Consider the following 22,854-nt stretch of genomic DNA (forward strand, 5'->3'; position numbering starts at 1 on the left):
TATCTTCTCAATTGCTTTCAGCCAAGCTTGAGCTTGCTCAGGTGCATGCTCACCCTCAAAGATAGGAGGATTGTTCCGCTGGAATCTCCCCAAAGCACGGAACTCATCATCATCTCCCTTTTGGTTACCGGCATTCGCATTCGCTTGATGGATCTGACCCATGGATTCAGCCAGCATCCTCAGCGCCTCCGCAATGGCATCGTCATTCCTGCCTGCAACCATTGTCCTGAACAACCCGAAACATCAAACAAATAGTATCGATCGTGTCAGATACACAAATCAAATACCACGGAAAACCTACTACTATTGACCAACTGGCCGACCATGCTCTGATACCACTATTGTAACACCCCTTTTTCTACCCCAAATTATTTAGCATATAATCAGAGTAAATAAGCACGCATATAAAGAAAAGGGCGTCACATCGACGTTTTCGAAACTTAAAACTTTTGAAAACCAATAACACACCTGGTCATTCAAAATAACACATTTCACTCATCATGAATATTCAAGCAATATGCGTTCACAGCGGAAAATAAAGAATACTCATGTAATTCATAATATGACCCATGTCCCATACCATGATCACCTCTCAATAATCACTTCAAATAAAATAAAATAATTAATGACGTAAAGCATATCAAAATAAGATATGAGTTCAATACCACTAATCTACCCAGTGTTACATGACCAGAGCATTGACTCATTACCTAATTTCAAACTAAATACGGGAACTCTCCAGCTATTCTTGAGCGAGCTACCGTCCACCTACTCCAGCAATACTACTTTGTAGTATCTGCATGATACCCATGTAAAGGTAACATTCAAACAGAAAGGGTGAGAATTCAAATCATCATGAAATAGCATAATAAGGCACAATGAATTAAAACACAATTTAAGAATTCATCACACTTGGTATAATCACGTCAATAATATTAACCAACAATCATCTCACATATTTCAAACGTACATCGCATCCACATCAATACATGCATTCAATGATCACATAACTATAGACGACTCAATGCAAGACAATGTGACTCTATGCCTGTGGTACCTCAATGTGAACTCAAAGTTTCATCGCTTTCCGATTCAATATCTAGAATCCAAGCCACGCTTCCGATCCGGACAAGACCAAAGCCCTACATCTGTTTCCAATGAAGGATCACCGCTTAATACTACGCCTAATCCCAATTAGGATTAATGTCTGCTACGTCTGTTTCCAATGAAGGATCACCGCTTAATACTACGCCTGATTCCAATTGAGAATCAACGTCTGCTCATGTGAACCCACAGTTTCACCACTTCCACAATGAAGTCAACCATGCTATGAATGAATGCACACATACCAACACATATGCAATTAAGACCATCTATATACCGTCTTAACATCCCACATATCACCATGACTCACAATTGGTACATATACACATTCATCATAACACATCAATTACGATTACATATACACATCCATAACCATAAATCATTCACAATTCAATAATGGTATACATACACATTCATACAATGTATTATTCACCAATATAGGCCAATCATCAAATATGTACACATAGATTTCATTCCAAAACACACACCACATTTAAATATCAATTTTTTCACTTTTCAAACAGTGTTCACCGATTAACGCCCTGGGTTAATCGATTAACGCAAAACAGAATGCGCTTCTTGGTAATTTTTAACAGTGTTAACCGGTTAACGCCCTGGGTTAACCGGTTAACGCAAGACAGAATGTAATTTTTCAATATCATAACAGTGTTAACCGGTTAACGCCCTGGGTTAACCGGTTAACGCAAGACAGAAAGCTGTTCCTGCACTAACACGAAACAGAATGCAGATTTCCCCGCATTTTTCACCGTTGGAGGACTTCCGGATCTCCGATTTCGATTCCGTAAAAAGCTACACGTTCAGAAAATTATGACTCATCCAATTATATATTCATTCACAGTTTTAGCATAATTTAATCATCACAATTCAAGAGTATTTATCAAGACCTAATAATTCCAAACCATGCCAATTAAGGATTTCAACCTAAAACATGTTCCTACCCATTGACCCAATCATACTAACCCATAATGATAAGGATTTCCCCCCTTACCTTGTCAATTTGATGGAAACCTTGACTCCTCTCGCTTTTCCTCTCCTCTTTCTCTATTGCCTTCAGTGCTCAAGTGAATTCTAATTTTCACTTCCTTCACTCTTACTATTTATAATAGTATTCTAGTTGGGCTTAAATCATCTAATTTACTCACTAGGCCCAATAATACCTAATATTTAAATACCTCTATTTAAATTTAAATATTAACCACTCACTATGCAACCAAGTTAATTAATTAATTCAATTATTTAATTATTTCTCATATCCACTAGATAATGAATCAATACACCAATTAATTAATTAACACTCAACATAATTAAATTAAAATTATAATAATAATAGTATAATAATTCAATACTAAAAAAAATGGGTTGTTACACTCTACGCCATTTTTTCTTTCAGATCATGTCCTGCTTTTTTATTCTGGTGATGGTTGAGGGTGGACCAGTCCGGTGAGGTCCCCCGGAGAAGAAGAGCGGAGCTCTGGCTCCGACGGTGTGTTGACACGTCTCTCAGCCACATGATCCATTCAATTTGTTTTAATCTTAGGCGTTGGTTTTGATTATCACGTGTGTGGCGCGCTGACTAGGTTCCATCATGGAACGCGCATTTGTGTCCACTTGATCTGCCACCCCAATTAATGAGGGGGATCAAGTGGCTCACGTTTTTTTTATTTTCAGATTTTAATTTTTATTCCTTTGATTTTCATTAATTCATATTAATTTTAATATTGATCCAAAAAATATGAGAGTTTCACCAAAAAAATTCAAATAATTTCCTCTTTCATATTTTGAATTAAAATTATTTTTTGGATCATTATTAATATTTTTCATGATTTAATTGATTTTGTGATTAGTTTTAATTGTTTAATAATACTTTTAAGTCTTTAAAAATTCTGAATTTTTTTCTCTAAGGTCATTTGACCTTGTTTGACCTATGATAAATCTTATGCCTATTTCTTTGGTGTTTTGATGAGGTTTTAGGAATTTGACAAACCATATTTAATTTAAATGCCTTATTTTAGTATTTTTAATTTGAATAAATGCCACATAATTGTGTTGACCTATTGTGATGGTTTGTGTAAGTTTGACTTATGTTGTTGGGCCTTGGTCAAGATTGATTTGACTTTGTTAAGTTAATATCATTGGATTTAGGGGATTGATGGAATGTACATTCCATCTCCCGAAATTAATGAATGATATTAATTTGGTAAAAGTCCTCATTTGATCAATTTGAGTTTTGATCCATTCCCCTCCCTCTTCATCTCATTCCTCTTCTTTATGCATTCATCTCATTTGGCCTATGATATCTCTAAGTCCTAAGGCTAGTTGATTGCAAAATCCACATAAGTATGGATGAGATTAGGCCACCTCTTTTGCATACTCTTTTTGTGTGTGGTATGTTTCATGAGCATAGTCCATTATACTATGTCTCTAACATGCATTAATACCAAAATTCTATTGCTCGGCCTCAAATAGTTGTGACTTCTACATAAGTCCAATTACGATTGCTTAACATAGCGCTAAAATTTTGACACAAAAGGCATAACATTCTAGTTAGTGAGATTGTAAGTCTCCCCTCTTTCATGGTATTGTGTGGAAACTTAGCCTTTTTTCCTTCCTTTGGAAGATGTCTTGGCTCAAGGATCCGTGCTTGTGATAAGTGGGTTTAGTATTCTCCAAAGAATGACTTAAATGAAAAGCAAAAGCAAAACAAGACTAACTTCTAACTCATTAACAACTAACATTTAATTTCAAGTCCTTTATTTTTAATGCATTTTAATTTTTAAGTTATATTCATCTTCCATTATTCATACCATTCTAATTGTTTATGTTAGTGCAATTTTCCCTTTGTCCATTTGGACCATATTGTGTGATATATCTTGCTTGTGTATATTTTGTTTGTTTGTGTGGTCTTGGACCATTAATGCACATAATAAGAACAAAAACCCTAAAAAACTTTTGTGTGGACTGTTGACTTGATCTTGGACAAATTGGACTTAGAATTTAGGCAACCTCACTATGCTAAAGGACTTGGCCAATGCCAACATTTGTGTAACTAAGTGCTTACAATTTCAAACTTCATTTGATACATCATTGAAGATCCCTTTGAGTTCATCTACAACATGATTATTGTAAAGCTGTTATTTTGAACCTATGACTTGTGGAATTCATCTATTACATGAGCAAATTTGAAGGAGATTATGGAGTGGCTAAAGCTTGGATGAGGCTATCTTTATTTGATGCCTTGCTCTTCTGGTTAATTTTGTATGCATTATTTATTACTTGATTCTAATATCCAAGGGAATTTGGGGTTTCTATATGGCATTCTTGCCTATTAGATTGCTACCCATCGGTTAGATCTTTTCAACTCTTAACTTTTAATTTTGTGCATAGGCTTAGTCTCTTCATCTCCTCCCCATTTCTTTAGTTTCAAAATCTCTTCCTCCTTTCAAAAAACTTCTTTGTTTGCACTTGTCATTTTCTAAATTTTGACCACTTTGCAAACTAGAAACTTTGGCCTTATGCCATTGCATTTTCAAACTCGTTTTCTTAAATCAAACTTGTAAATAGACTTAACTATACTTGACCTAAACTTTCAAAATCCAAAAAATAACTAACTCATTCAAACCATTTTCAGGCCTTTGTGCCTTTCAAACTTAATTTTGTTAAAAGCAATGCATTCACTTTAAAATTTGTATCACGAACTACGAGGTTTTGATCCCTCATTTTTATGTTGGTACGTAGGTACAAGTCCGAAGGTTTTGTCAAACACAAAAATATAATTAATCAATTCTTTTCTCACCCCCCAATTTTATTTGTTTGTAAACATCATTTTGTACAAAATACATATGCACACAAAAAAGGGCTCCCTAGGAGTACCTAGGACACTTTGGGTACTAATACCTTCCCTTTGTGTAACCAACCTCCTTACCTGTAATCTCTGGCATTTTATTAGTTTTGATTGGAAAACTTCTTACTTTTGGGTTTTGTTCGTACTTTTTCCCTTTTCCCTTGGAAATAATAAAAGCGCGGTGGCGACTCTTATTATTTGATGTCTTGCTTATCTATAGCTTGATGATCATGAATTTACCGCTACAGAAATTAAGTGGTGACTCTGTTGGGGAGTAGTCTCCAGTGGGTTTAGCCTACTTTTTGTGTGTGTATATAATTGTATATATGTGATGTATGTATATTTGTGTGATATAATCTGCTTGTTGTGCTTGGTGATCTCTGAGTGGCGAGATAAGTTCTAACCCGAACTTGAGTGCAATTAAGATAGGAGGATGGTATAGTCGTGTTCGACTTGTGTGGAGTAGTCCTTAACAAGTTGGCTTGAGATCCATATGCTCAGTGGAGACCCTTTTGGATTTGGAAATGTCACACAAGTATTTGTGGTTAGGCATTACTATCTCTAATTTGGGGTCCGAGAAGCTGAAGACCGTAGAACATTTACCCCCTCTTAGCCTATTTAGGACGTAGTGCGGAGACTGTTCAAGTGTAGACTTGATAACAGTTGTTACATGATACTACACTCAGACGAGTTTCTCTTGAGAATATTATGGGTCGATGAGTTAGTCATCCTAACCTGTAATATCCGATAGATGGAATTAAGACTCTGGGAACTTTTTAGAACATGATCTACAAGTTTTTATCCTTAGTTCACTCCTTTGGGATGGTTCTTACCCAGACTCCATGCTCGTGACTCACAACAAACCCTCGATTCTTGGTTGATCCAATCAAGTCTTGTCAATATCAATGGAACTTGGGTGTTGATAAGGTGAAAACTATAATCCACCAAAATGGATGATTGATCTTGACAATGACTTGATTCATCCCTTGACTTTTGTTTGCTTGCCTTGTGTGTGATCCCTTATTTGTGATTGTTGCATTCATGCATTCGCGCGCATCATAACATTCATCACACGAAAATTTCAAGGAACTGAGGTATTATTTGCAAATATTTTCACACCATGGATTGTGGACGAAGGAACACTATGAAGTACAGTTTCAGATGTCCCGACTTGAAAGAGTTAAGGAAGCTAGCATCTTTTGTATAAGATCCGTTGGACTTCAAACAACGTCATGGGAAGCTTTTGTCTATCTTGTCTACTAATATGGTTGAAGGACTCTTGAGTGTGCTAGTGCAATTCTATGATCCTCTCTACCGTTGCTTCACTTTTCCTGATTATCAGCTTGTGCCTACATTGGAGGAGTATGCCCATCTCTTGGGAATACTGATTCTAGTAAGGTACCTTTTAATGGATTAGAAGAGATTCCCAGATCTCATCTTATTGCCGAAGCTCTTCACTTGAAGAAGTCTGAGATAGAGGCTCATTGGGTGAAGAAAGGAGGATTGTTTGGGTTGCCATCTGATTTCCTCATCAAGGAAGCTACTGCTTTTGCTCAAGCCGGTAGTGTGGATGCTTTTGAAGCTATCTTTGTGTTGCTCATTTATGGATTAGCTTTGTTCCCTAACATTGACTGTTTTGTTGATGTTAACATCATTAGACTTTTCTTGATTGGGAATCCTGTGCCAACTTTGTTGGGTGATATGTATTTCTCTTTGCATCTAAGAAATTCTAAGGGTGGTGGAACCATTGTCTGTTGCATTCCTCTTCTGTACAAGTGGTTTATTTCGCACTTGCCTCAGACACCTGCTTTTGTGGAGAACAAACAATGTCTACGGTGGTCTCAGAGACTTATGTCTCTCATTAATGATGATATAGTTTGGTATGATCCTTCTTTGGGCAGTTTGGACATTATTGATAGTTGTGGTGAATTATCTAATGTACCTCTCATTGGTACACATGGAGGAATTAACTACAACCCTGCTTTGGCCTGTTGTCAACTTGGGTTCCCCTTGAGAGACAAACCTAATAACACTTTGTTAGAAGATCTTTTCTATCAAGAGGGTAAAGATCCCTAACATTTGAAGCAAAAGATTGTGCATGCTTGGCATAATGTGGATAGGAATGGAAGATCCGAGCTTGGTCCATGCAATTGTGTAGCTTTGGAAGCTTACACTCTTTGGGTGAAGAAGAGAGCTTTGGAGTTGAAGATGCCTTATCCTTATGAAAGACCTATGTCTATAGTTATGGTTGAGCCATTAACTCTCCCTAACCAAGATGTAGAGGAGTTGGAAGACGCACTCACCAAGATGAAGTAAGAGAAGGATATGTGGGAAGAGCGTTTCCATGCTTTGAGCAAGAAGCATGAAGAGTTGCAGTTGGAGTCTAAGGGCAAAGATGCACTTATTGAGCTACTTGAAGACCGAGTGACAAAGAGACAGAGAGAGCCATAGGTTTCATCTTCTAGCATGCCTCAGTCTTCTATTGCTTGGAAGAAGATTGATGATCAGTTTGTCCTCGAGAAGACTCAGATGAAGGCTTCTTTCGAGACCAAGATTCGACGCATTCGAAGGAAGTACGCGCCTTCAACCAGATCTTCTAACGTTGTTAGGGATCCTTAGGATGAATAGTCTCTTTCTCTCTCGTATTTTTCATTTGGTTTCTGAAATTGTACTCTGTGTAATTCTTCCAATTTATATAAATAAAAAGAGATTTTTGGTCATATAAAATTGTTGCAATCATATATATATATATATATATATATATATATATATATATATATATATATATATATATATATTTGTAAATGATATAGTAAGTTCCTCGAAAATAAAAATAAACAAATAAGCATTGCATTTCATGCATCATTTGCATAAGCAGGTTTCTCTTTTGCCAAATGTCTCATTCGTGTTCTTCTGTCCTTCAGCGAAGCTGACTCATCGGTACAACACTTGCGCTAATCATCTGAGAATCATGGAACATCTCGAGCAAGATAAAAGAGAGTTGAAGGACGAGATTTCCCGACTGACTGCCATGATGGAGTCAGTGTTGGATGCTCAGAGCCAATCTTCTCCAACGCCTGCAACTCCTCCTCCGAGGACTTCTATTTGAGAGGTGGCTACCTCTACCATGCCTATTACTGCTCACTTTGCACCTGCCATATCTCCCGGATTCCCATGGGGAATGCCACCGAACTTCATGCCTAAAGGCTTTGCGCCTACCTTTGCTTCCATGTCGACATCTAGCCCGGTCATGTCTATGACACCTCCCGTTGTGCACACCTTACCTCGTGTAGAAGACACCATTTATCACTCTGAGCCGTTTGAGGGTCCGGATGTTTACGAGAAAATGGACGAAATGAAGGATCAGTTTCTTGAGCTGCGCAAGGAATTGAAGACATTGAGGGGTAAGGATTTGTTTGGGAAAAGTGTTGCTGAGTTATGTTTAGTGCCAAATGTGAAGATTTCGGTGAAGTTCAAAGTGCCTGACTTTGAAAAATACAAAGGGAACACATGTCCACTCAGTCATCTAGTGATGTATGCCCGCAAGATGTCTACCCAAACTGACAATAATCAATTGTTAATCCACTACTTCCAAGACAGTTTGATCGGTGTTGCGCTTCATTGGTATATGGGGTTTGACAGTGCAAGCATTCACACTTTCAACGACTTAGGAGAGGCTTTTGTCAAGCAATATAAGTACAATGTGGATATGGCGCCTGATAGAGACCAGCTGAGATCTATGTCTCAGAAGGATAAAGAGACATTCAAAGAGTATGTGCAAAGATGGAGGGAATTGGCTGCTCATATCACTCCTCCTTTGGAGGAAAAAGAGATGACAAAGATCTTTCTAAAAACCCTGAGTTCATTTTATTATGAACATATGATTGCTAGTGCCCCAAGTGACTTTACCAAAATGGTAAACATGGGGATGAGGCTTGAGGAAGGTGTCCGAGAAGGACGCTTGTCAAAAGATAAAGCATCGTCAAGTAAGAGGTATGACAGTAGCTTTGGGAAGAAGAAGAAGGAGAGCGAAGCTAATGCAGTAACCAATGGGAGGTAGAGGAGGCCTCAGATCAGGAAGAATCAACCACCCCGTCAACACCATCATCAAGTATCTTCAGTCATTCCAGTATTTTCCAATAATCAATCAATACCAATTCAACAACAACGCCAACAACAACAACCGCAACAACGAGCAAACACCTACAACAACAACAATACCAACAATCATCATCAATAAAACTTCGAAAGGAAGAAGGTCTCTTTCGACCCAATTCCTATTCCATACGCAGAACTGTATCCATCTTTGGTTCTCAAGAACCTAATCCAACCAAGAAACCCGCCGCAAATTCCAGAACCACTTTCGTGGTGGCATAAGCCTGAACTCCGTTGTGCTTTTCACCAAGGAGCACCCGAACATGATATAGAAAATTGCTATCCACTCAAGTATCAGGTTCAAAAGCTGATGAAGAGTGGAATGGTGTCCTTTAAGGACCACGCGCCGAACGTGAAAGCAAATCCATTACCCACCCAAGGAAATTCTTCTGTTAATATGGTGGATGGTTGTCTTGGCGAGTTTAAGGTTTTTGATGTTCGTTTTATCTGAAGGTCCTTAGTGTAGATGCATAAGGAAATTTGCTTGGTGAGTGATTGTGAGCATGACCACGAGGGTTATGTTATTTGCAGTGTTAATTCAAAAGGTTGTGAAGTTGTGAAAAGAGACTTCCAACGACTGATGGATGAAGGCATGATTCAAATTGTTCAATCCCGTCATGTAGATGAAGATGTCAATGTCATAGTGCCTATTTTCAAGAAGCCAGAGAGATTGGTGATTCAGTACGACAGCAGTAATAGTAACAATGTCAGCAATAGATCAGTATCGCCGTTGGTTATACAGTTAGTGGGTCTAGTCCCGTATTCATCTGATAAAGCTGTTCTATATCAGTATAATGCTACGATGATGAAAGATGGTCAAGAGATCCCGTTACCTATGACGAGTTCTGTGGTGAGCATTGTTGATTTTACCAAGGTGACCCGCAATGGTCGTGTGTTTAGGCCGGTGTTCCCAAAGGATAAAGAAGAATCAATTGTCAATAAGAAGGTAAAAGTGTCTGCTGTGGATCCGATTAGTGCTTCAAAGGGTAAGTCTGGTGAATTCAGCAATTTAAAGGCTAATGATGATGATGAGGTACTTCGTTTGATCAAGAGAAGTGAGTTTAATATGGTGGACCAGCTGCTCCAAACCCCCTCAAAGATCTCAGTGTTGTCTCTGCTCATGAACTCAGAAGCGTACAGAGAAGCACTGCAGAAAGTTCTTGAGCAAGCTTTTGTGGAACATGATGTTACAGTGGATCAGTTTGATCATATTATGGCTAACATCACTTCCTGCAACAATCTCAACTTTTGTGATGAAGAACTCCATGAGGAGGGCAGAAATCATAACTTGGCTTTGCATATCTCTATGAACTACAAAGATGATGCTTTGTCGAATGTACTTGTTGACATCAGGTCTTCATTGAACGTATTGCCAAAGTCAACATTGTCAAAGCTATCATATCAAGGAGCGCCTATGAGGTATAGCGGTGTAATCGTCAAAGCTTTTGACGGTTCACACAAAACAATGATAGGTGAAGTGGACCTTCTAGTTAAGATAGGTCCGAGTGACTTCCAGATTACTTTTCAAGTAATGGATATCCACCCGGCCTATAGTTGTTTATTTAGAAGGCCATGGATCCATGAGGCGGGAGCTGTTACCTCCACATTGCATCAGAAGCTCAAATTTATGAAAAATGGAAATCTTGTAATCGTTGGCAGGGAGAAGGCGTTGTTGCTTAGCCACCTGTCATCTTTCTCTTATGTTGAAGCTGAGGATGAGGTTGGAACTCTGTTCCAAGCCTTATCTATTGTTGATGAAAAGAGAGTTGGGGCACCTATGTCCTCATTGAAGGATGCAAAGAAGATTGTAGAAGAAGGCAATGTTGATCAGTGAGGGCGCATGGTAGAGGTCTATGACAACAAAGGCAGAACCGGTCTGGGTTTTCAGCGAGGTTCATCAACTACAAGTTCTGAAGATATGAAACTTAGCTTCCGTAGCGGAGGGTTCATTCATGGCAATGAACAACACTTAGCTGTTGTGCTAGAAGATGACGAAGAGGAAGACTGCACCAATTTTGTGACGCATGGAAAGGCTTGCAACAATTGAACTGTTGTTGATCTTCCTATTATTTTTCATCGATCTAAGTAATTGCTTTTATATGTTTTCAAAATCCTTCTCATATGCCTAAGGGAGAAGCGAACATTGTTTCGGCATTTTCAAATTGATCATTAATAAAATTAATTTTATTCATCCACATCTATGATGTTTGTTTTTACTTTTTGCTTTATTTTGAAAATGGTAATCACAAAAAACATAAATAAACAATATAATTGTCCATCTGCATAATATTTGGTCACAAATTCACTTCTCTAAAATCAAAATATCAAATCATTATGCAGGTTGGTTCCTAACCCCATTGAATACAATGATCCTTCTCCTTCTCCAAATTTTGAATTCCCTGTGTTTGAGGCCGAGGAGGAAAGTGATGAAGAAGTGAGTGATGAATTATCTCATTTTCTTGAGCATGATGAAAAAGCCATTCAGTCGTTCGAAGAGCAGATTGAGTTAGTCAACTTGGGTTCCGAGGATGATGTGAAGGAAGTCAAGATTGGGTCTCGACTGTGTCCAGATGCGAAGAAGGGGTTGATTGATCTTCTTCGAGAGTATTCAAATGTGTTTGCTTAGTCCTATCAAGAATGCCTGGGTTGGATTCTGAGATTGTGGAGCATAGATTACCGTTGAAGCCAGAATGCTCGCCAGTCAAGCAGAAATTGAGAAGAACGCATCCTGATATGAGAGTGAAGATCAAAGCAGAAGTGCAAAAGCAGATTGACACCGGTTTCCTTGTGACCGCTGAGTATCCGCAATGGGTGGCCAATATTGTGCCTGTGCCGAAGAAGATGGAAAGGTCCGCATGTGTGTAGACTATAGAGATTTGAATAAAGCCAGTTCGAAAGATGATTTCCCTCTGCCACACATTGATATGTTGGTGGAAAATGCTGCTGAATTCAAAGTTTTTTCGTTTATGGATGGATTTTCCTGATATAATCAGATCAAGATGGCACCCGATGATATGGAGAAGACCACATTCATTACACCTTAGGGAACATTCTGTTATAGAGTGATGCCTTTCGGTTTAAAGAATGTTGGTGCAACTTACCAAAGAGCAATGACTACTCTTTTTCATGATATGATGCATAAAGAGATTGAAGTTTATGTTGATGACATGATTGCTAAATCAATTGATTAAGAGGAACATGTTGAGAATTTGTTGAAGCTATTCCAGCGTTTGAGGAAGTATAAACTCCGCTTGAATCCCAATAAGTGTACTTTTGGTGTTCGTTCTGGTAAGTTGTTGGGCTTTATTGTCAGCGAGAAGGGTATTGAAGTTGATCCTACCAAGGTCAAAGCAATACAAGAGATGCATGCGCCAAAAACTTAGAAGCAAGTCAAAGGGTTTCTCGGCCGCTTGAATTATATCTCAAGATTCATTTCACACATGACTGCCACATGTGCGCCTATATTCAAGCTTCTTCGGAAAGATCACTCTTGTGATTGGATCGAAGACTTCCAGAAAGCTTTTGATAGTATCAAGGAATATTTGCTTGAACCTTCGATTTTGTCTCCGCCTGTTGAAGGAAGACCATTAATCATGTATTTGAATGTGCTTGAAGACAGTATGGGTTGTGTTCTAGGTCAGCAAGATGAGACTGGAAAGAAAGAATTTGCAATTTACTACCTTAGTAAGAAATTCACCGACTATGAGACTCGGTATTCTATTCTTGAGAAAACTTGTTGCGCATTGGCTTGGGCTGCTAAGCGTCTACGTCAGTATATGTTAAATCATACCACTTGGTTGATATCCAAAATGGATTCAATCAAGTATATATTTGAGAAGCCTGCTTTAACTGGGAGGATTGCCCGTTGGCAGATGTTGTTATCAGAGTATGATATTGAATACCGACCTCAGAAAGCGATCAAAGGTAGTATCTTGGCTGACCATTTGGCTCACCAACCAATTGAAGATTATCAGTCAGTGCAATATGATTTTCCTCATGAAGAGATCTTGTACTTGAAAATGAAAGATTGTGATGAACCATTGCTTGAAGAAGGGCCAGAACCTGGTTCCTTTGGGGCATGGTATTTGATGGAGCTGTTAATCAGTATGGTAATGGCATTGGGGCTGTGATTATTACTCCTCAAGGCATGCATTTTTCGTTTACAGCTAGATTGACTTTCAAGTGTACAAACAATATGGCAGAGTATGAAGCTTGCATTATGGGGCTCGAAGAGGCCATTTATCTCAGAATCAAGCATTTGGATGTCTTTGGAGATTCAGCTTTGGTCGTGAATCAAATCAAAGGTGAATGGGAGACGAATCAGCCCGGTTTAATACCGTATAGAGATTATGCGAGGAGGATTTCAACTTTCTTTAAAAAAGTTGAGTTTCATCATATCCCTCGAGATGAAAACGAGATGGCAGATGCTCTTGCAACGTTGACATCAATGATTGTAGTGAAGTATTGGAATGAAGTTCCCAATTTGTCTGTGATGCGTCTTGATAGGCCAACTCATGTGTTTGTTGTTGAAGAAATCAAAGACGAGAAGCCGTGGTATTACGACATCAAGTGTTTCCTCCAAAGTCAGATTTACCCGTCTAGGGCATCTTTGGAAGATAAAAAGACTTTGAGAAGATTAGCCGGAAATTTCTACTTTAATGGTGATATATTATACAAGAGAAACTTCGACATGGTTTTGCTCAGATGCGTGGAGTGACACGAAGCAGACTTGTTGATGACTGAAGTGCATGAAGGTTCCTTTGGTACTCATTCTAATGGACATGCGATGGCGAAAAAGATGTTGCGAGCATGTTACTATTGGCTGACAATGGAATTTGTTTGTTGCAAGTTTGTGAAGAATGCCACAAGTGTCAAATATATGCGGATAAGATTTATGATCCTCCGACACTATTGAACGTTATTTCTTCCCTATGGCCCTTCTCCATGTGGGGAATTGATATGGTTGGGATGATTGAACCCAAAGCTTCGAATGGACATTGTTTCATTCTAGTGGAAATTGACTACTTCACAAAATGGGTTGAAGCGACATCATATGCAAATGTAACCAAACAAGTTGTTGTAAGGTTTATCAAGAATCAAATCATATGCCTCTATGGTGTGCCAAGTAAGATCATTACTAATAATGGATCAAACTTGAATAACAATATGGTGGAAGCTCTTTGTAAAGACTTCAAGATTGGACATCATAATTCTTCTCCCTACCGACCCAAGATGAATGGGGTTGTTGATGCTGCGAATAAGAACATCAAGAAGATTATTCAGAAGATGGTTGTCACATATAAGGATTGGCATGAGATGCTCCCATTTGCTTTGCACGGGTAGCGAGCATCCATCCGCACTTCAACAGGGGCAACCCCTTTCTCTCTCGTTTATGGTATGGAAGTAGTGCTCCCCGTAGAGGTTGAGATTCCTTCATTGCGTGTGCTCATGGAAGCCAAGTTGACCGAGGCTGAATGGTGTCAGACTAGTTTCGATCAGTTGAATTTGATAGAAGAGAAGAGATTAACTGCCATGTGTCATGGTCAGTTATATCAACAAAGAATGAATAAAGTTTTTGATAAGAAGGTCAAACCTCGTGTGTTCAGAGAAGGCGACCTTGTGCTCAAGAAGATTTTATCTTTCAAACCAGATTCTAGGGGAAAATAGACTCCTAATTATGAAGGCCCATATGTTGTTAAGAGAGCCTTTTTAGGCGGTGCTTTGATTCTTACAACTATGAATGGTGAAGAGTTCACTCGTCCTGTGAACGCAGATGCAGTCAAGAAATACTTCGCCTAAAAAAGAAAAGAACAACTCGCTAAGTTGAAAACCCGAAAGGGCGGCCTAGGCAAAAATGAGCGTCTCGGTGGATTGAAAACCCAAAAGGGAAATCCAGGAAAAAGTTAGAGACATAAAACAGAAAGAATTTCCTGATAAGTTGAGTACCCCACCTTGGGGAAACTTATGAAAAAGTTAGGGATTACGGCAAGTAACTGCACTCTGCTGATCTTCAGATTTTGGAGAAACTTTGAGCACAAGGGTTGACATCAGTTCATCATCCCCGATAGCGGTCGAAAGCACATCGGACATCAAGATTGGTAGAAGGATTAATGGTCATTTATATTCAATGTAACCCTTTTCCATGGAAATTACCATTTTCAACCTTGTAAAAATCTATGGAGTCTTGTCATTTACAGACTACCATTCTATTATATAAAGTTGAGCTTTTATCCAATTGTTTTCACTCTTATTTTACTTCAGCCAATAGTTTAAATTTTATTATGATCATTTTTGAAATTAAAATTTTAATCAAAATCATTTTCTTAAATATATAAAAGCAAGAACTTTTCAAAGCAATTAAAATGAAACATCGACAGCATTTCGAAAACAGCAAGTCTTAAGTGTGGAGCTCTATGGGTTCCCCAAGAAGATAACCCTTCGGGTATCCTTAGCTAAATTATTTGATCCAGTTCCCCGGCAGAATGTTTAATCTCCAGTGGAGCTTCTATGCTTTTCCCAGCTGAGTTGGTTGATTCAATGCCCTGCGGAGTTATGTTTTTTCCCCAACAGAGTTCTTGTTTTCCCTGGCAGAGTTTGTGTATTCCTCAGTAGGATTGATATTCTGTTTTGATCTTCAGCAGAGTAAGATCGATTTCCCCAGTAGATCGCGTTGGTGTCTCCATCCGTCACCATCCGACTCGCTCCGAGTCAGAGTTTCCTCCTGGTTTTTGAGCAGCTATTTGTGTTATCCTTTGTATGGTTGTCTCCCATTTGACATGGTGCTGACCTAAAATTCCATACATACTCAATAATGTTTCCTTTCCTCAATAGATCTCCTCCTTCCCCAGCTAGGGTTGAGCTTTTGGGATGTGGATCTCTCTATTCTCTGGCAGTTATTTCCCTTTTGTGGATTGACCGAGGATTGTATCGATGATTCAAATTTTTGCGACATCTTTGTATCCTTTGCGATCATTTTGTCAGCATAATCATCATATATACATATACATATACACTCATATTCGCATATTTGCATTATTCGTATTTGCTGAATCATTGTCTGAGATTCTTATGCTCTGTTATGGCGGTACTTTATCCCCATACAAGTTCAGTGCCTGCCCTCTCTCAATTATAGAAGGTCGGCCCCTTAAGCAGGAAAACTTTAACCTTTCTCCTTTCCCCACTGAGTTATTTCCTCGTGGATGATCATTGTTTCAATTTTTCCTCCCTAGTCGATTATCTGGATGGAACCATTCCCCTTGAGATATATCCTCATTGGGTTGAGTCTTGATTGCCCGTTTCTTTCTAGCTCTTACCTAGATAGATGCTTTGAGTCTCCTAAGAGTTTATTACCCAGTAACTGGTAATATTCTTCTTAGTTTGCAGTTTGTTACTTCTTGCCTAATACCTGGCAAAAGTACCCCTATTTTTCCCCTCGGTTGAGTCCCTAGTGGATCGATTCCCCCAGGAAGTATATCCTTAATATGTTCATCCTAACCGGTGACAAATATCTTTCTCTCCCTTACCTGAGTTTATCCTTGATATGTTCATCCTAACCGATGACGGATATTCTCATCTTTGGTTTTCTACCCAGTAAAAGGCAGTTGTAATCCCTATTTTTGTTCCCCAAAGAGTTAATCCTTGATATGTTCATCCTAACCGATGACGGATTTCTTTCTCTTTGCGGTCTTCTACCCAGTAACCGGTAGTTGTAAATCCTGCTTTTGTCCCCTTTGCAGAGTCTATCCTTGATATGTTCACCTTAATCGGTGACGGATTTTCTCTTTGATGGTATTCTATCCAGTAACTGATAGATGTAATTCCTATTTTCTCTCCTCAACAGAGTCTATCCTTGATATGTTCACCTTAATCAGTGACGGATTTTCTCTTTGATGGTATTCTATCTAGTAACTGATAGATGTAATTCCTATTTTCTCTCCTCAACAGAGTCTATCCTTGATATGTTCATCTTAACCGGTGACGGATTTTCTCTTCGGCGGTATTCTATCCAGCATTCGATAGATGTAATTCCTACTTTTTATTCAGTAGGTATATCCTTGATATGTTCATCTTAACCGGTGACGGGTATCCTCCTTAACGTTCCCAGGGAAGTCTATCCTTAATATGTTCATCCTAACCGATGACGGATTTTCTTCCCTCTTGAGTTTATCCTTGATATGTTCATCCCAACCGATGACGGATACTCTCATCTTTGGTCTTCTACCCAGTAACTGGTAGTTGTAAATCCTACTTTCTGCAGTTTTTCTCCAACGAGGCAATTCTTGCCCAGTAGCCGGTAATGAATACTCCTTCCTGGAAGTTCCCAGCGAGTCATCCTTGATATGTTCATCCTAACAGATGACGAATGTCTTCTCTTTCAGATCTTTATTATCTCCTTACCCAGTAGCAGGCAGTAGATAATAGATTTTTGCTCCTCTTATGTTGAAGTTTATTTCTTCCCTAGTTGAGTTAAGGGTGTATTTCCTTAGTGAAATCACTTTTCCTGCATGATTCGAGTACTTCAGTGTTATTCTGATCTACTCGTTTTCCCTGCAGATGTTTTGTTTCCCCAGCCGAGTCTTTACATTTTGTATGGAATTCCTCTAGTCCCTCAACAATTTTAAGTTGTAGCCTGGCCTACGTATAACCTCATTTATTCAGGCCAGATTCTCAGTCTCCCCAGTGAATTTTCCTCATGGAATGCATTATATTCCTACGGAATTCGGTCTCTTTGATTTCTTTTCCTTTGTGGCAATATTTCCCCACAGAGCATTAACTTTTAGATTCATATCATATGCATCATGAGGCCTCTTAGGGACCAAAATTTGTTTCTATATGTTGTTATTTAAGCCCATTCTACTACGTCGAGCCGAAGATTTTAAGCTTCACCTCCTCAGTTACAATGTCCTTAAATAGGGGCAGCTGTAAGACCCTAATTTATCAAGGGAAACTTCAAAATTCATCATCTTATGCATATATTATCTACCATGAGCCAAGAAAGTCAAGAGAATTGAAGGTTAGCAAGTTGGTTGATGGTGGTTGGCCAGATGAATTCATCTGATCAAAACTAGGTCTCCCTAGACCCTATATCCTACAATTTTCACCATATGAAAATGATTCCAAGCGAAATGTTGCTCTAAATAAAATTACAAACAACTTTCATGTTGAGAACTAGAGCTAGTTTTGCTTGGAAAATAGTTTTCTATGTTGAAACATTATAGGTCATTTTGTTTAAACTTTAATTTGAAAGTCAACTTCCCAAGGCCATAACTTTCTCAATTTTTATGATATGAAATATTTCCAAGTTGCACAATCAAATTCAAGATGTCTACTTCAACGTTTATGTTTGGAGTGAGATCTAATTTAACTTTTATGAGCATGTGATATGAGGATACATTATAGGTCATTTTTGACCTATATCGTTGAACAAGTTATTTTTCCAAACTTCAAAAATGCATAACTCTATCATTATAAATCCAAATGACATGAAATTGGTTACCATTTTTAATGTATTTGAAATAGCTACAACTATGATGAAGACACTTTTCCCATTTGAATCTCACATAAAAAGTTAAGCAAGATGGAATATTGAGATATATGGCTTGACACTTAGAAAAATTTTCAACATGTTGAAATTTCCAAAATTCTACCTTCAAATTCACCATGATCCAAGCTCCAAATGAAAAAGTGTTCAACATCAAACTTGCTCCCCTTGATCCAAGCTTTCCAAAGAACCCAAGTTCATGCATTTTGGATGAAGTTTGCTAGGTCTGTGTATGGCTTTAACAGAGTTGCACTGTTGGAGGAAATCAAATGTCTAAAACTCCATTTCACATTGCCTTGCTAATCAAGCATCATTTGAACTTCAGTATAGTTGCAATTGGATCAAAATGGATTGCTTCATGGGCCTGTAGACGCCCATGCAAGCTTGTGCATCACATTTCCAAATTTAGAAAAATTTCAAGTGTGCAATTATCAATCCCAAATGCTATAAACACAGGCCCTTGGAGCTCAATTCAAACATACCTTGCGCACCAGCTTTTCCCCCCAAATGAAACCATCTGAATCTAAAGGAAAACTTGATAATTTTCAATCTGAAAATTGAGTTTGAATCTCAACTGTTTGGAGATTCAAGAACTTCGGGATCCAAAGCCTTACACCATTGCTAACCACTCCTTGGAAGCTTCTCAAGTGTGATCAGATCGTGTTTGAAGCAAGCAACCTTAAGTTCTACATAACATTGAAGGTAATTTTCATCATGAATTCAACCTCATGCTCCAGATTCATTTATCTAAACTAAGCATGAGGAATTTCAGAGAATTTTAAGAAGCAAGCAAACCACAAAAAACTAAATTAAATGCTAAACACGATCAATCAACACCAGATAAGTTATGGGAAAGCATAAGAGAGTGAAGGAATACATTGTGGTAGCTTGTTTGTGTTAAAATGATGCTTAGAACTACCTTGTCCAAATAGTGATCAGAATTTGATGAAGCTCAATCTGGTTAAAGCACTTCAGAAGGTCTTGGAGCTTGAGAATTGTTGCAAAAGCTTCAGAGAAGACCGAAGATGCTAATGGAATCAAGAAATCGGATTGAAACAAGATGGAATTCAATACACGATAGTTCAATTTTCTGGAAAATTTCAGAGTGAAGCAAGGATTTCTTGGCTCTCAAAAGCTTCCAAATGAATGCAATAACTTCCTCTATTTATAAGGAATGTGTTTGGATCCAAATACATGTGGAATCAAGCTTAATTCGTGCAAAACGAATTTGATCAGAAAGTCTGAAAAGTGTGACTTACAACCCATCAAAACTCAGTTAAATCATGTGTGTAGAGGGTTAATTAACTTCTGGAGACATGGTTAAACATGTTTAGGTCTAAAACGCATGGTAATTTGGCTTGTAATTGAGCACTAGTGAAGTTCAAATTCGAACCATAATGATTTCTTCAGTTCCAAGTCACCATGTTCAACTCAATGGGGCATCTTGCTTAGGAGGCTTTTTGATCCAATTCTTCTTGAAATGTGTTAACATCATATCAAAGATTACAATTTGCCAATAAAGGTTGCATTTGGATGCTTGAGCACAAAGTTATGGCATGTTGAAGTTGGAACGAAAAATTGGTCACGTAACTTAGAAAATTCTAAGTCCCAAATGGCTAAAAATGACCTATAATGTCTCAATGAATTCCATGGACTTCCAAGAATAATTTTACTTTGATCCTTCAAGAAAACATGTAGAGGTCATTTTGAAGGACCAAATGGTGATGATAGCAAATTCGAAATCAAAATATTTTTCGACTCTGATTATGAAGGTTGTATGGATTCTAGAAAATTCATTTTTGGACATGTTTTCATTTGTTTGGCACATCAATCAGTTGGAAAGCGACACTTCAGAAGTTTGTTTCCTTATCAACCACTGAAGCAGAATATATTGCCCTCGTCGATGTTGTGAAAAAAGCATTGTGGCTTGAAGGTTTTGTAAAGGAGCTGAAACTTCAAGGTCGAGTCAGCACTGTTAAATGTGACAGTCAAAGTGCAATACACCCGTCGAAGAATTCAGCCTATCATGAGCAAACAAAGCACATCGAGGTGAGGCTGCACTTCGTCAGAGAGACAATCGAGCATGGAGAAGTCCAAGTGAATAGTAAAACTATTTTAACCAATTATGATTCTTCTTCTTCCTTATTCTCTTTCTTTCGTAAAACCTAATAGAGTTTCTTGTGTTTGTTCAAGAATTTCAATCTTTATCTCATATTTTGATTTGATCTTGACGATATTGTAGCAGTAAATTCATGACCATCAAGCTATAAATAAACTTGACGTCAATAAAACCAGAGTCGAGACCGCGCTTTTATTGTTTCTAAAGGAAATGGGAAAAGTACGAACAAAACCCAAAGATAAGAAGTTTTCAAATCAAAACTAATAAAATGTCAGAGATTACAGGTAAGGGGTTGGTTACACAAAGGGAAGGTGTTAGCACCCAAAGTGTCCTATGTATTCCTAGGGAGCCCTTTTTTGTGTGCAATTGTTTTTGGTCTAAATGATGTTTGATAAAATATAGAGTTAGGGATGAGAAAAGAATTCATTAATTATATTTTTGTGTTTGACAAGAACTTCGATCTTATGCCTACGTACAAACATAAAAATGAGGGATCAGAACCCCGTAGTTCGTGGTAAAAATTTCAAAGAAGTTGGTGAATTGATTTTAGTCAAGAGTTTAAAAGAAAAGGCACATAAGGCCAAAGATTTAAATGAGGTTGTTAGCTCTTTTTGTCTTTTGAAATTAAAGTCAATATGGTTTAGTTCATTCACAAGTTTGATTTAAGAAAAAAGTTTGAAAATTCAATGGCATAAGGCCAAAGTGTCTAATCATTCAAACATGTCTAAGTTAAAAAACACAAAAAAAAGAAGGTTTTGAAAAGAGGGAGAGGTTTGAAATTAAATAAGTGGGAGGAGATGAAGAGACTATCCTAGACAAAAATTAAAAGTTAAGAGTTGAAAAGATCTAACCAATGGGATGCAATCCAAAAGACAAGAATGTCAGATAGAAACTCATTTTCCTTTGGACTTTAGCAAACTACAAGCATAAGAAATATCCAAGAAAACCATATGAAGACCAAGGCATCAAATAAAGATAGCCATAATATCCAAGAAAGCACTCTAATAGCTAACAGTCTTCAAATGTCTTCAAATGTATCAGATGAAATATTCCTTGGTGAGCTCAGAAGCAAGAATCAGAGATCAATAATAATAATAGTATAACAATTAAGCATAAAGACAAAGTGACAGATGAATAAAGGGCACTCAAGGTCTTGCATCAGATGAAAGGCACTATCAAGGATAACTCAGTCTCAGATGATGGCATTGGCCAAGTCCTTTAGCATAGGGAAAGTTTCCAAATTCTAAGTCCAAAAGTTCAGATCAAGTCCAACAGTCTACCAAAATGTTTTTTTAGGGTTTTTTTTGTTATTAGGTGTTTTAAGGTCCTAAGACCATAAACAAAAACAAAAACAAGCAAAGAATATATAGAATCACAAGATATGGCTCAAATGAGCAAAGTAAAAAGGACTTGAAACTTAAACAAGTTGCATGAAATGTAAATTGCAATGAATGGTAAATGTACTGAAATTTAAAGTGCATAAAGTAAATAACTTGAAATTAAAGCAACATTAATAAAAATTTAGTCAATGGTTAATCAAATGTTAGTGAAAAGTTTTAATTATTTAAGTTATTCTTTGGAGAACACTAGATTATTCATTCACAAGTATGAATCCATGAACCAAGACATCATCCATGAGAAGGGCTCCAACTTGGATAAATTAACAAGTATGCCATTAGCTCTCATGAATGGAAAAAAGGTCAAGTTTTCACAAAATCCTATGAAGAATGGGAGACTTAAAATCTCACTTACTAGAATGTTATGCCTTGCGGGAAAAATTTAGCTCTATGTTAAGTGTAGCACCTCAAATTTTCACCCTACCTTTTTTACATTCATTTCATATTAGTTCATAGCATAACATAGGCCACTGCATAACATTGCATTGTCCATTTGCCCAAGTGCAAGCCCACTGACAAATTAGGTCAAACTGGTCAGGAGATCAGTCAATCAAGCAAGCAAGTGCCATTGCCATTGAGGCAAAGCCTTAGGGTTAATTTATCAAGTTCATATGGTCTAAGGATCATTGTGAAGTGATTTGGCCAAAGATTGGATGCTCAGAAGTCAACAGTCAAG

The sequence above is a fragment of the Lathyrus oleraceus genome, chromosome 5, assembly GCF_024323335.1.
Source record: "Lathyrus oleraceus cultivar Zhongwan6 chromosome 5, CAAS_Psat_ZW6_1.0, whole genome shotgun sequence".
Taxonomy (NCBI): Eukaryota; Viridiplantae; Streptophyta; class Magnoliopsida; order Fabales; family Fabaceae; genus Lathyrus; species Lathyrus oleraceus.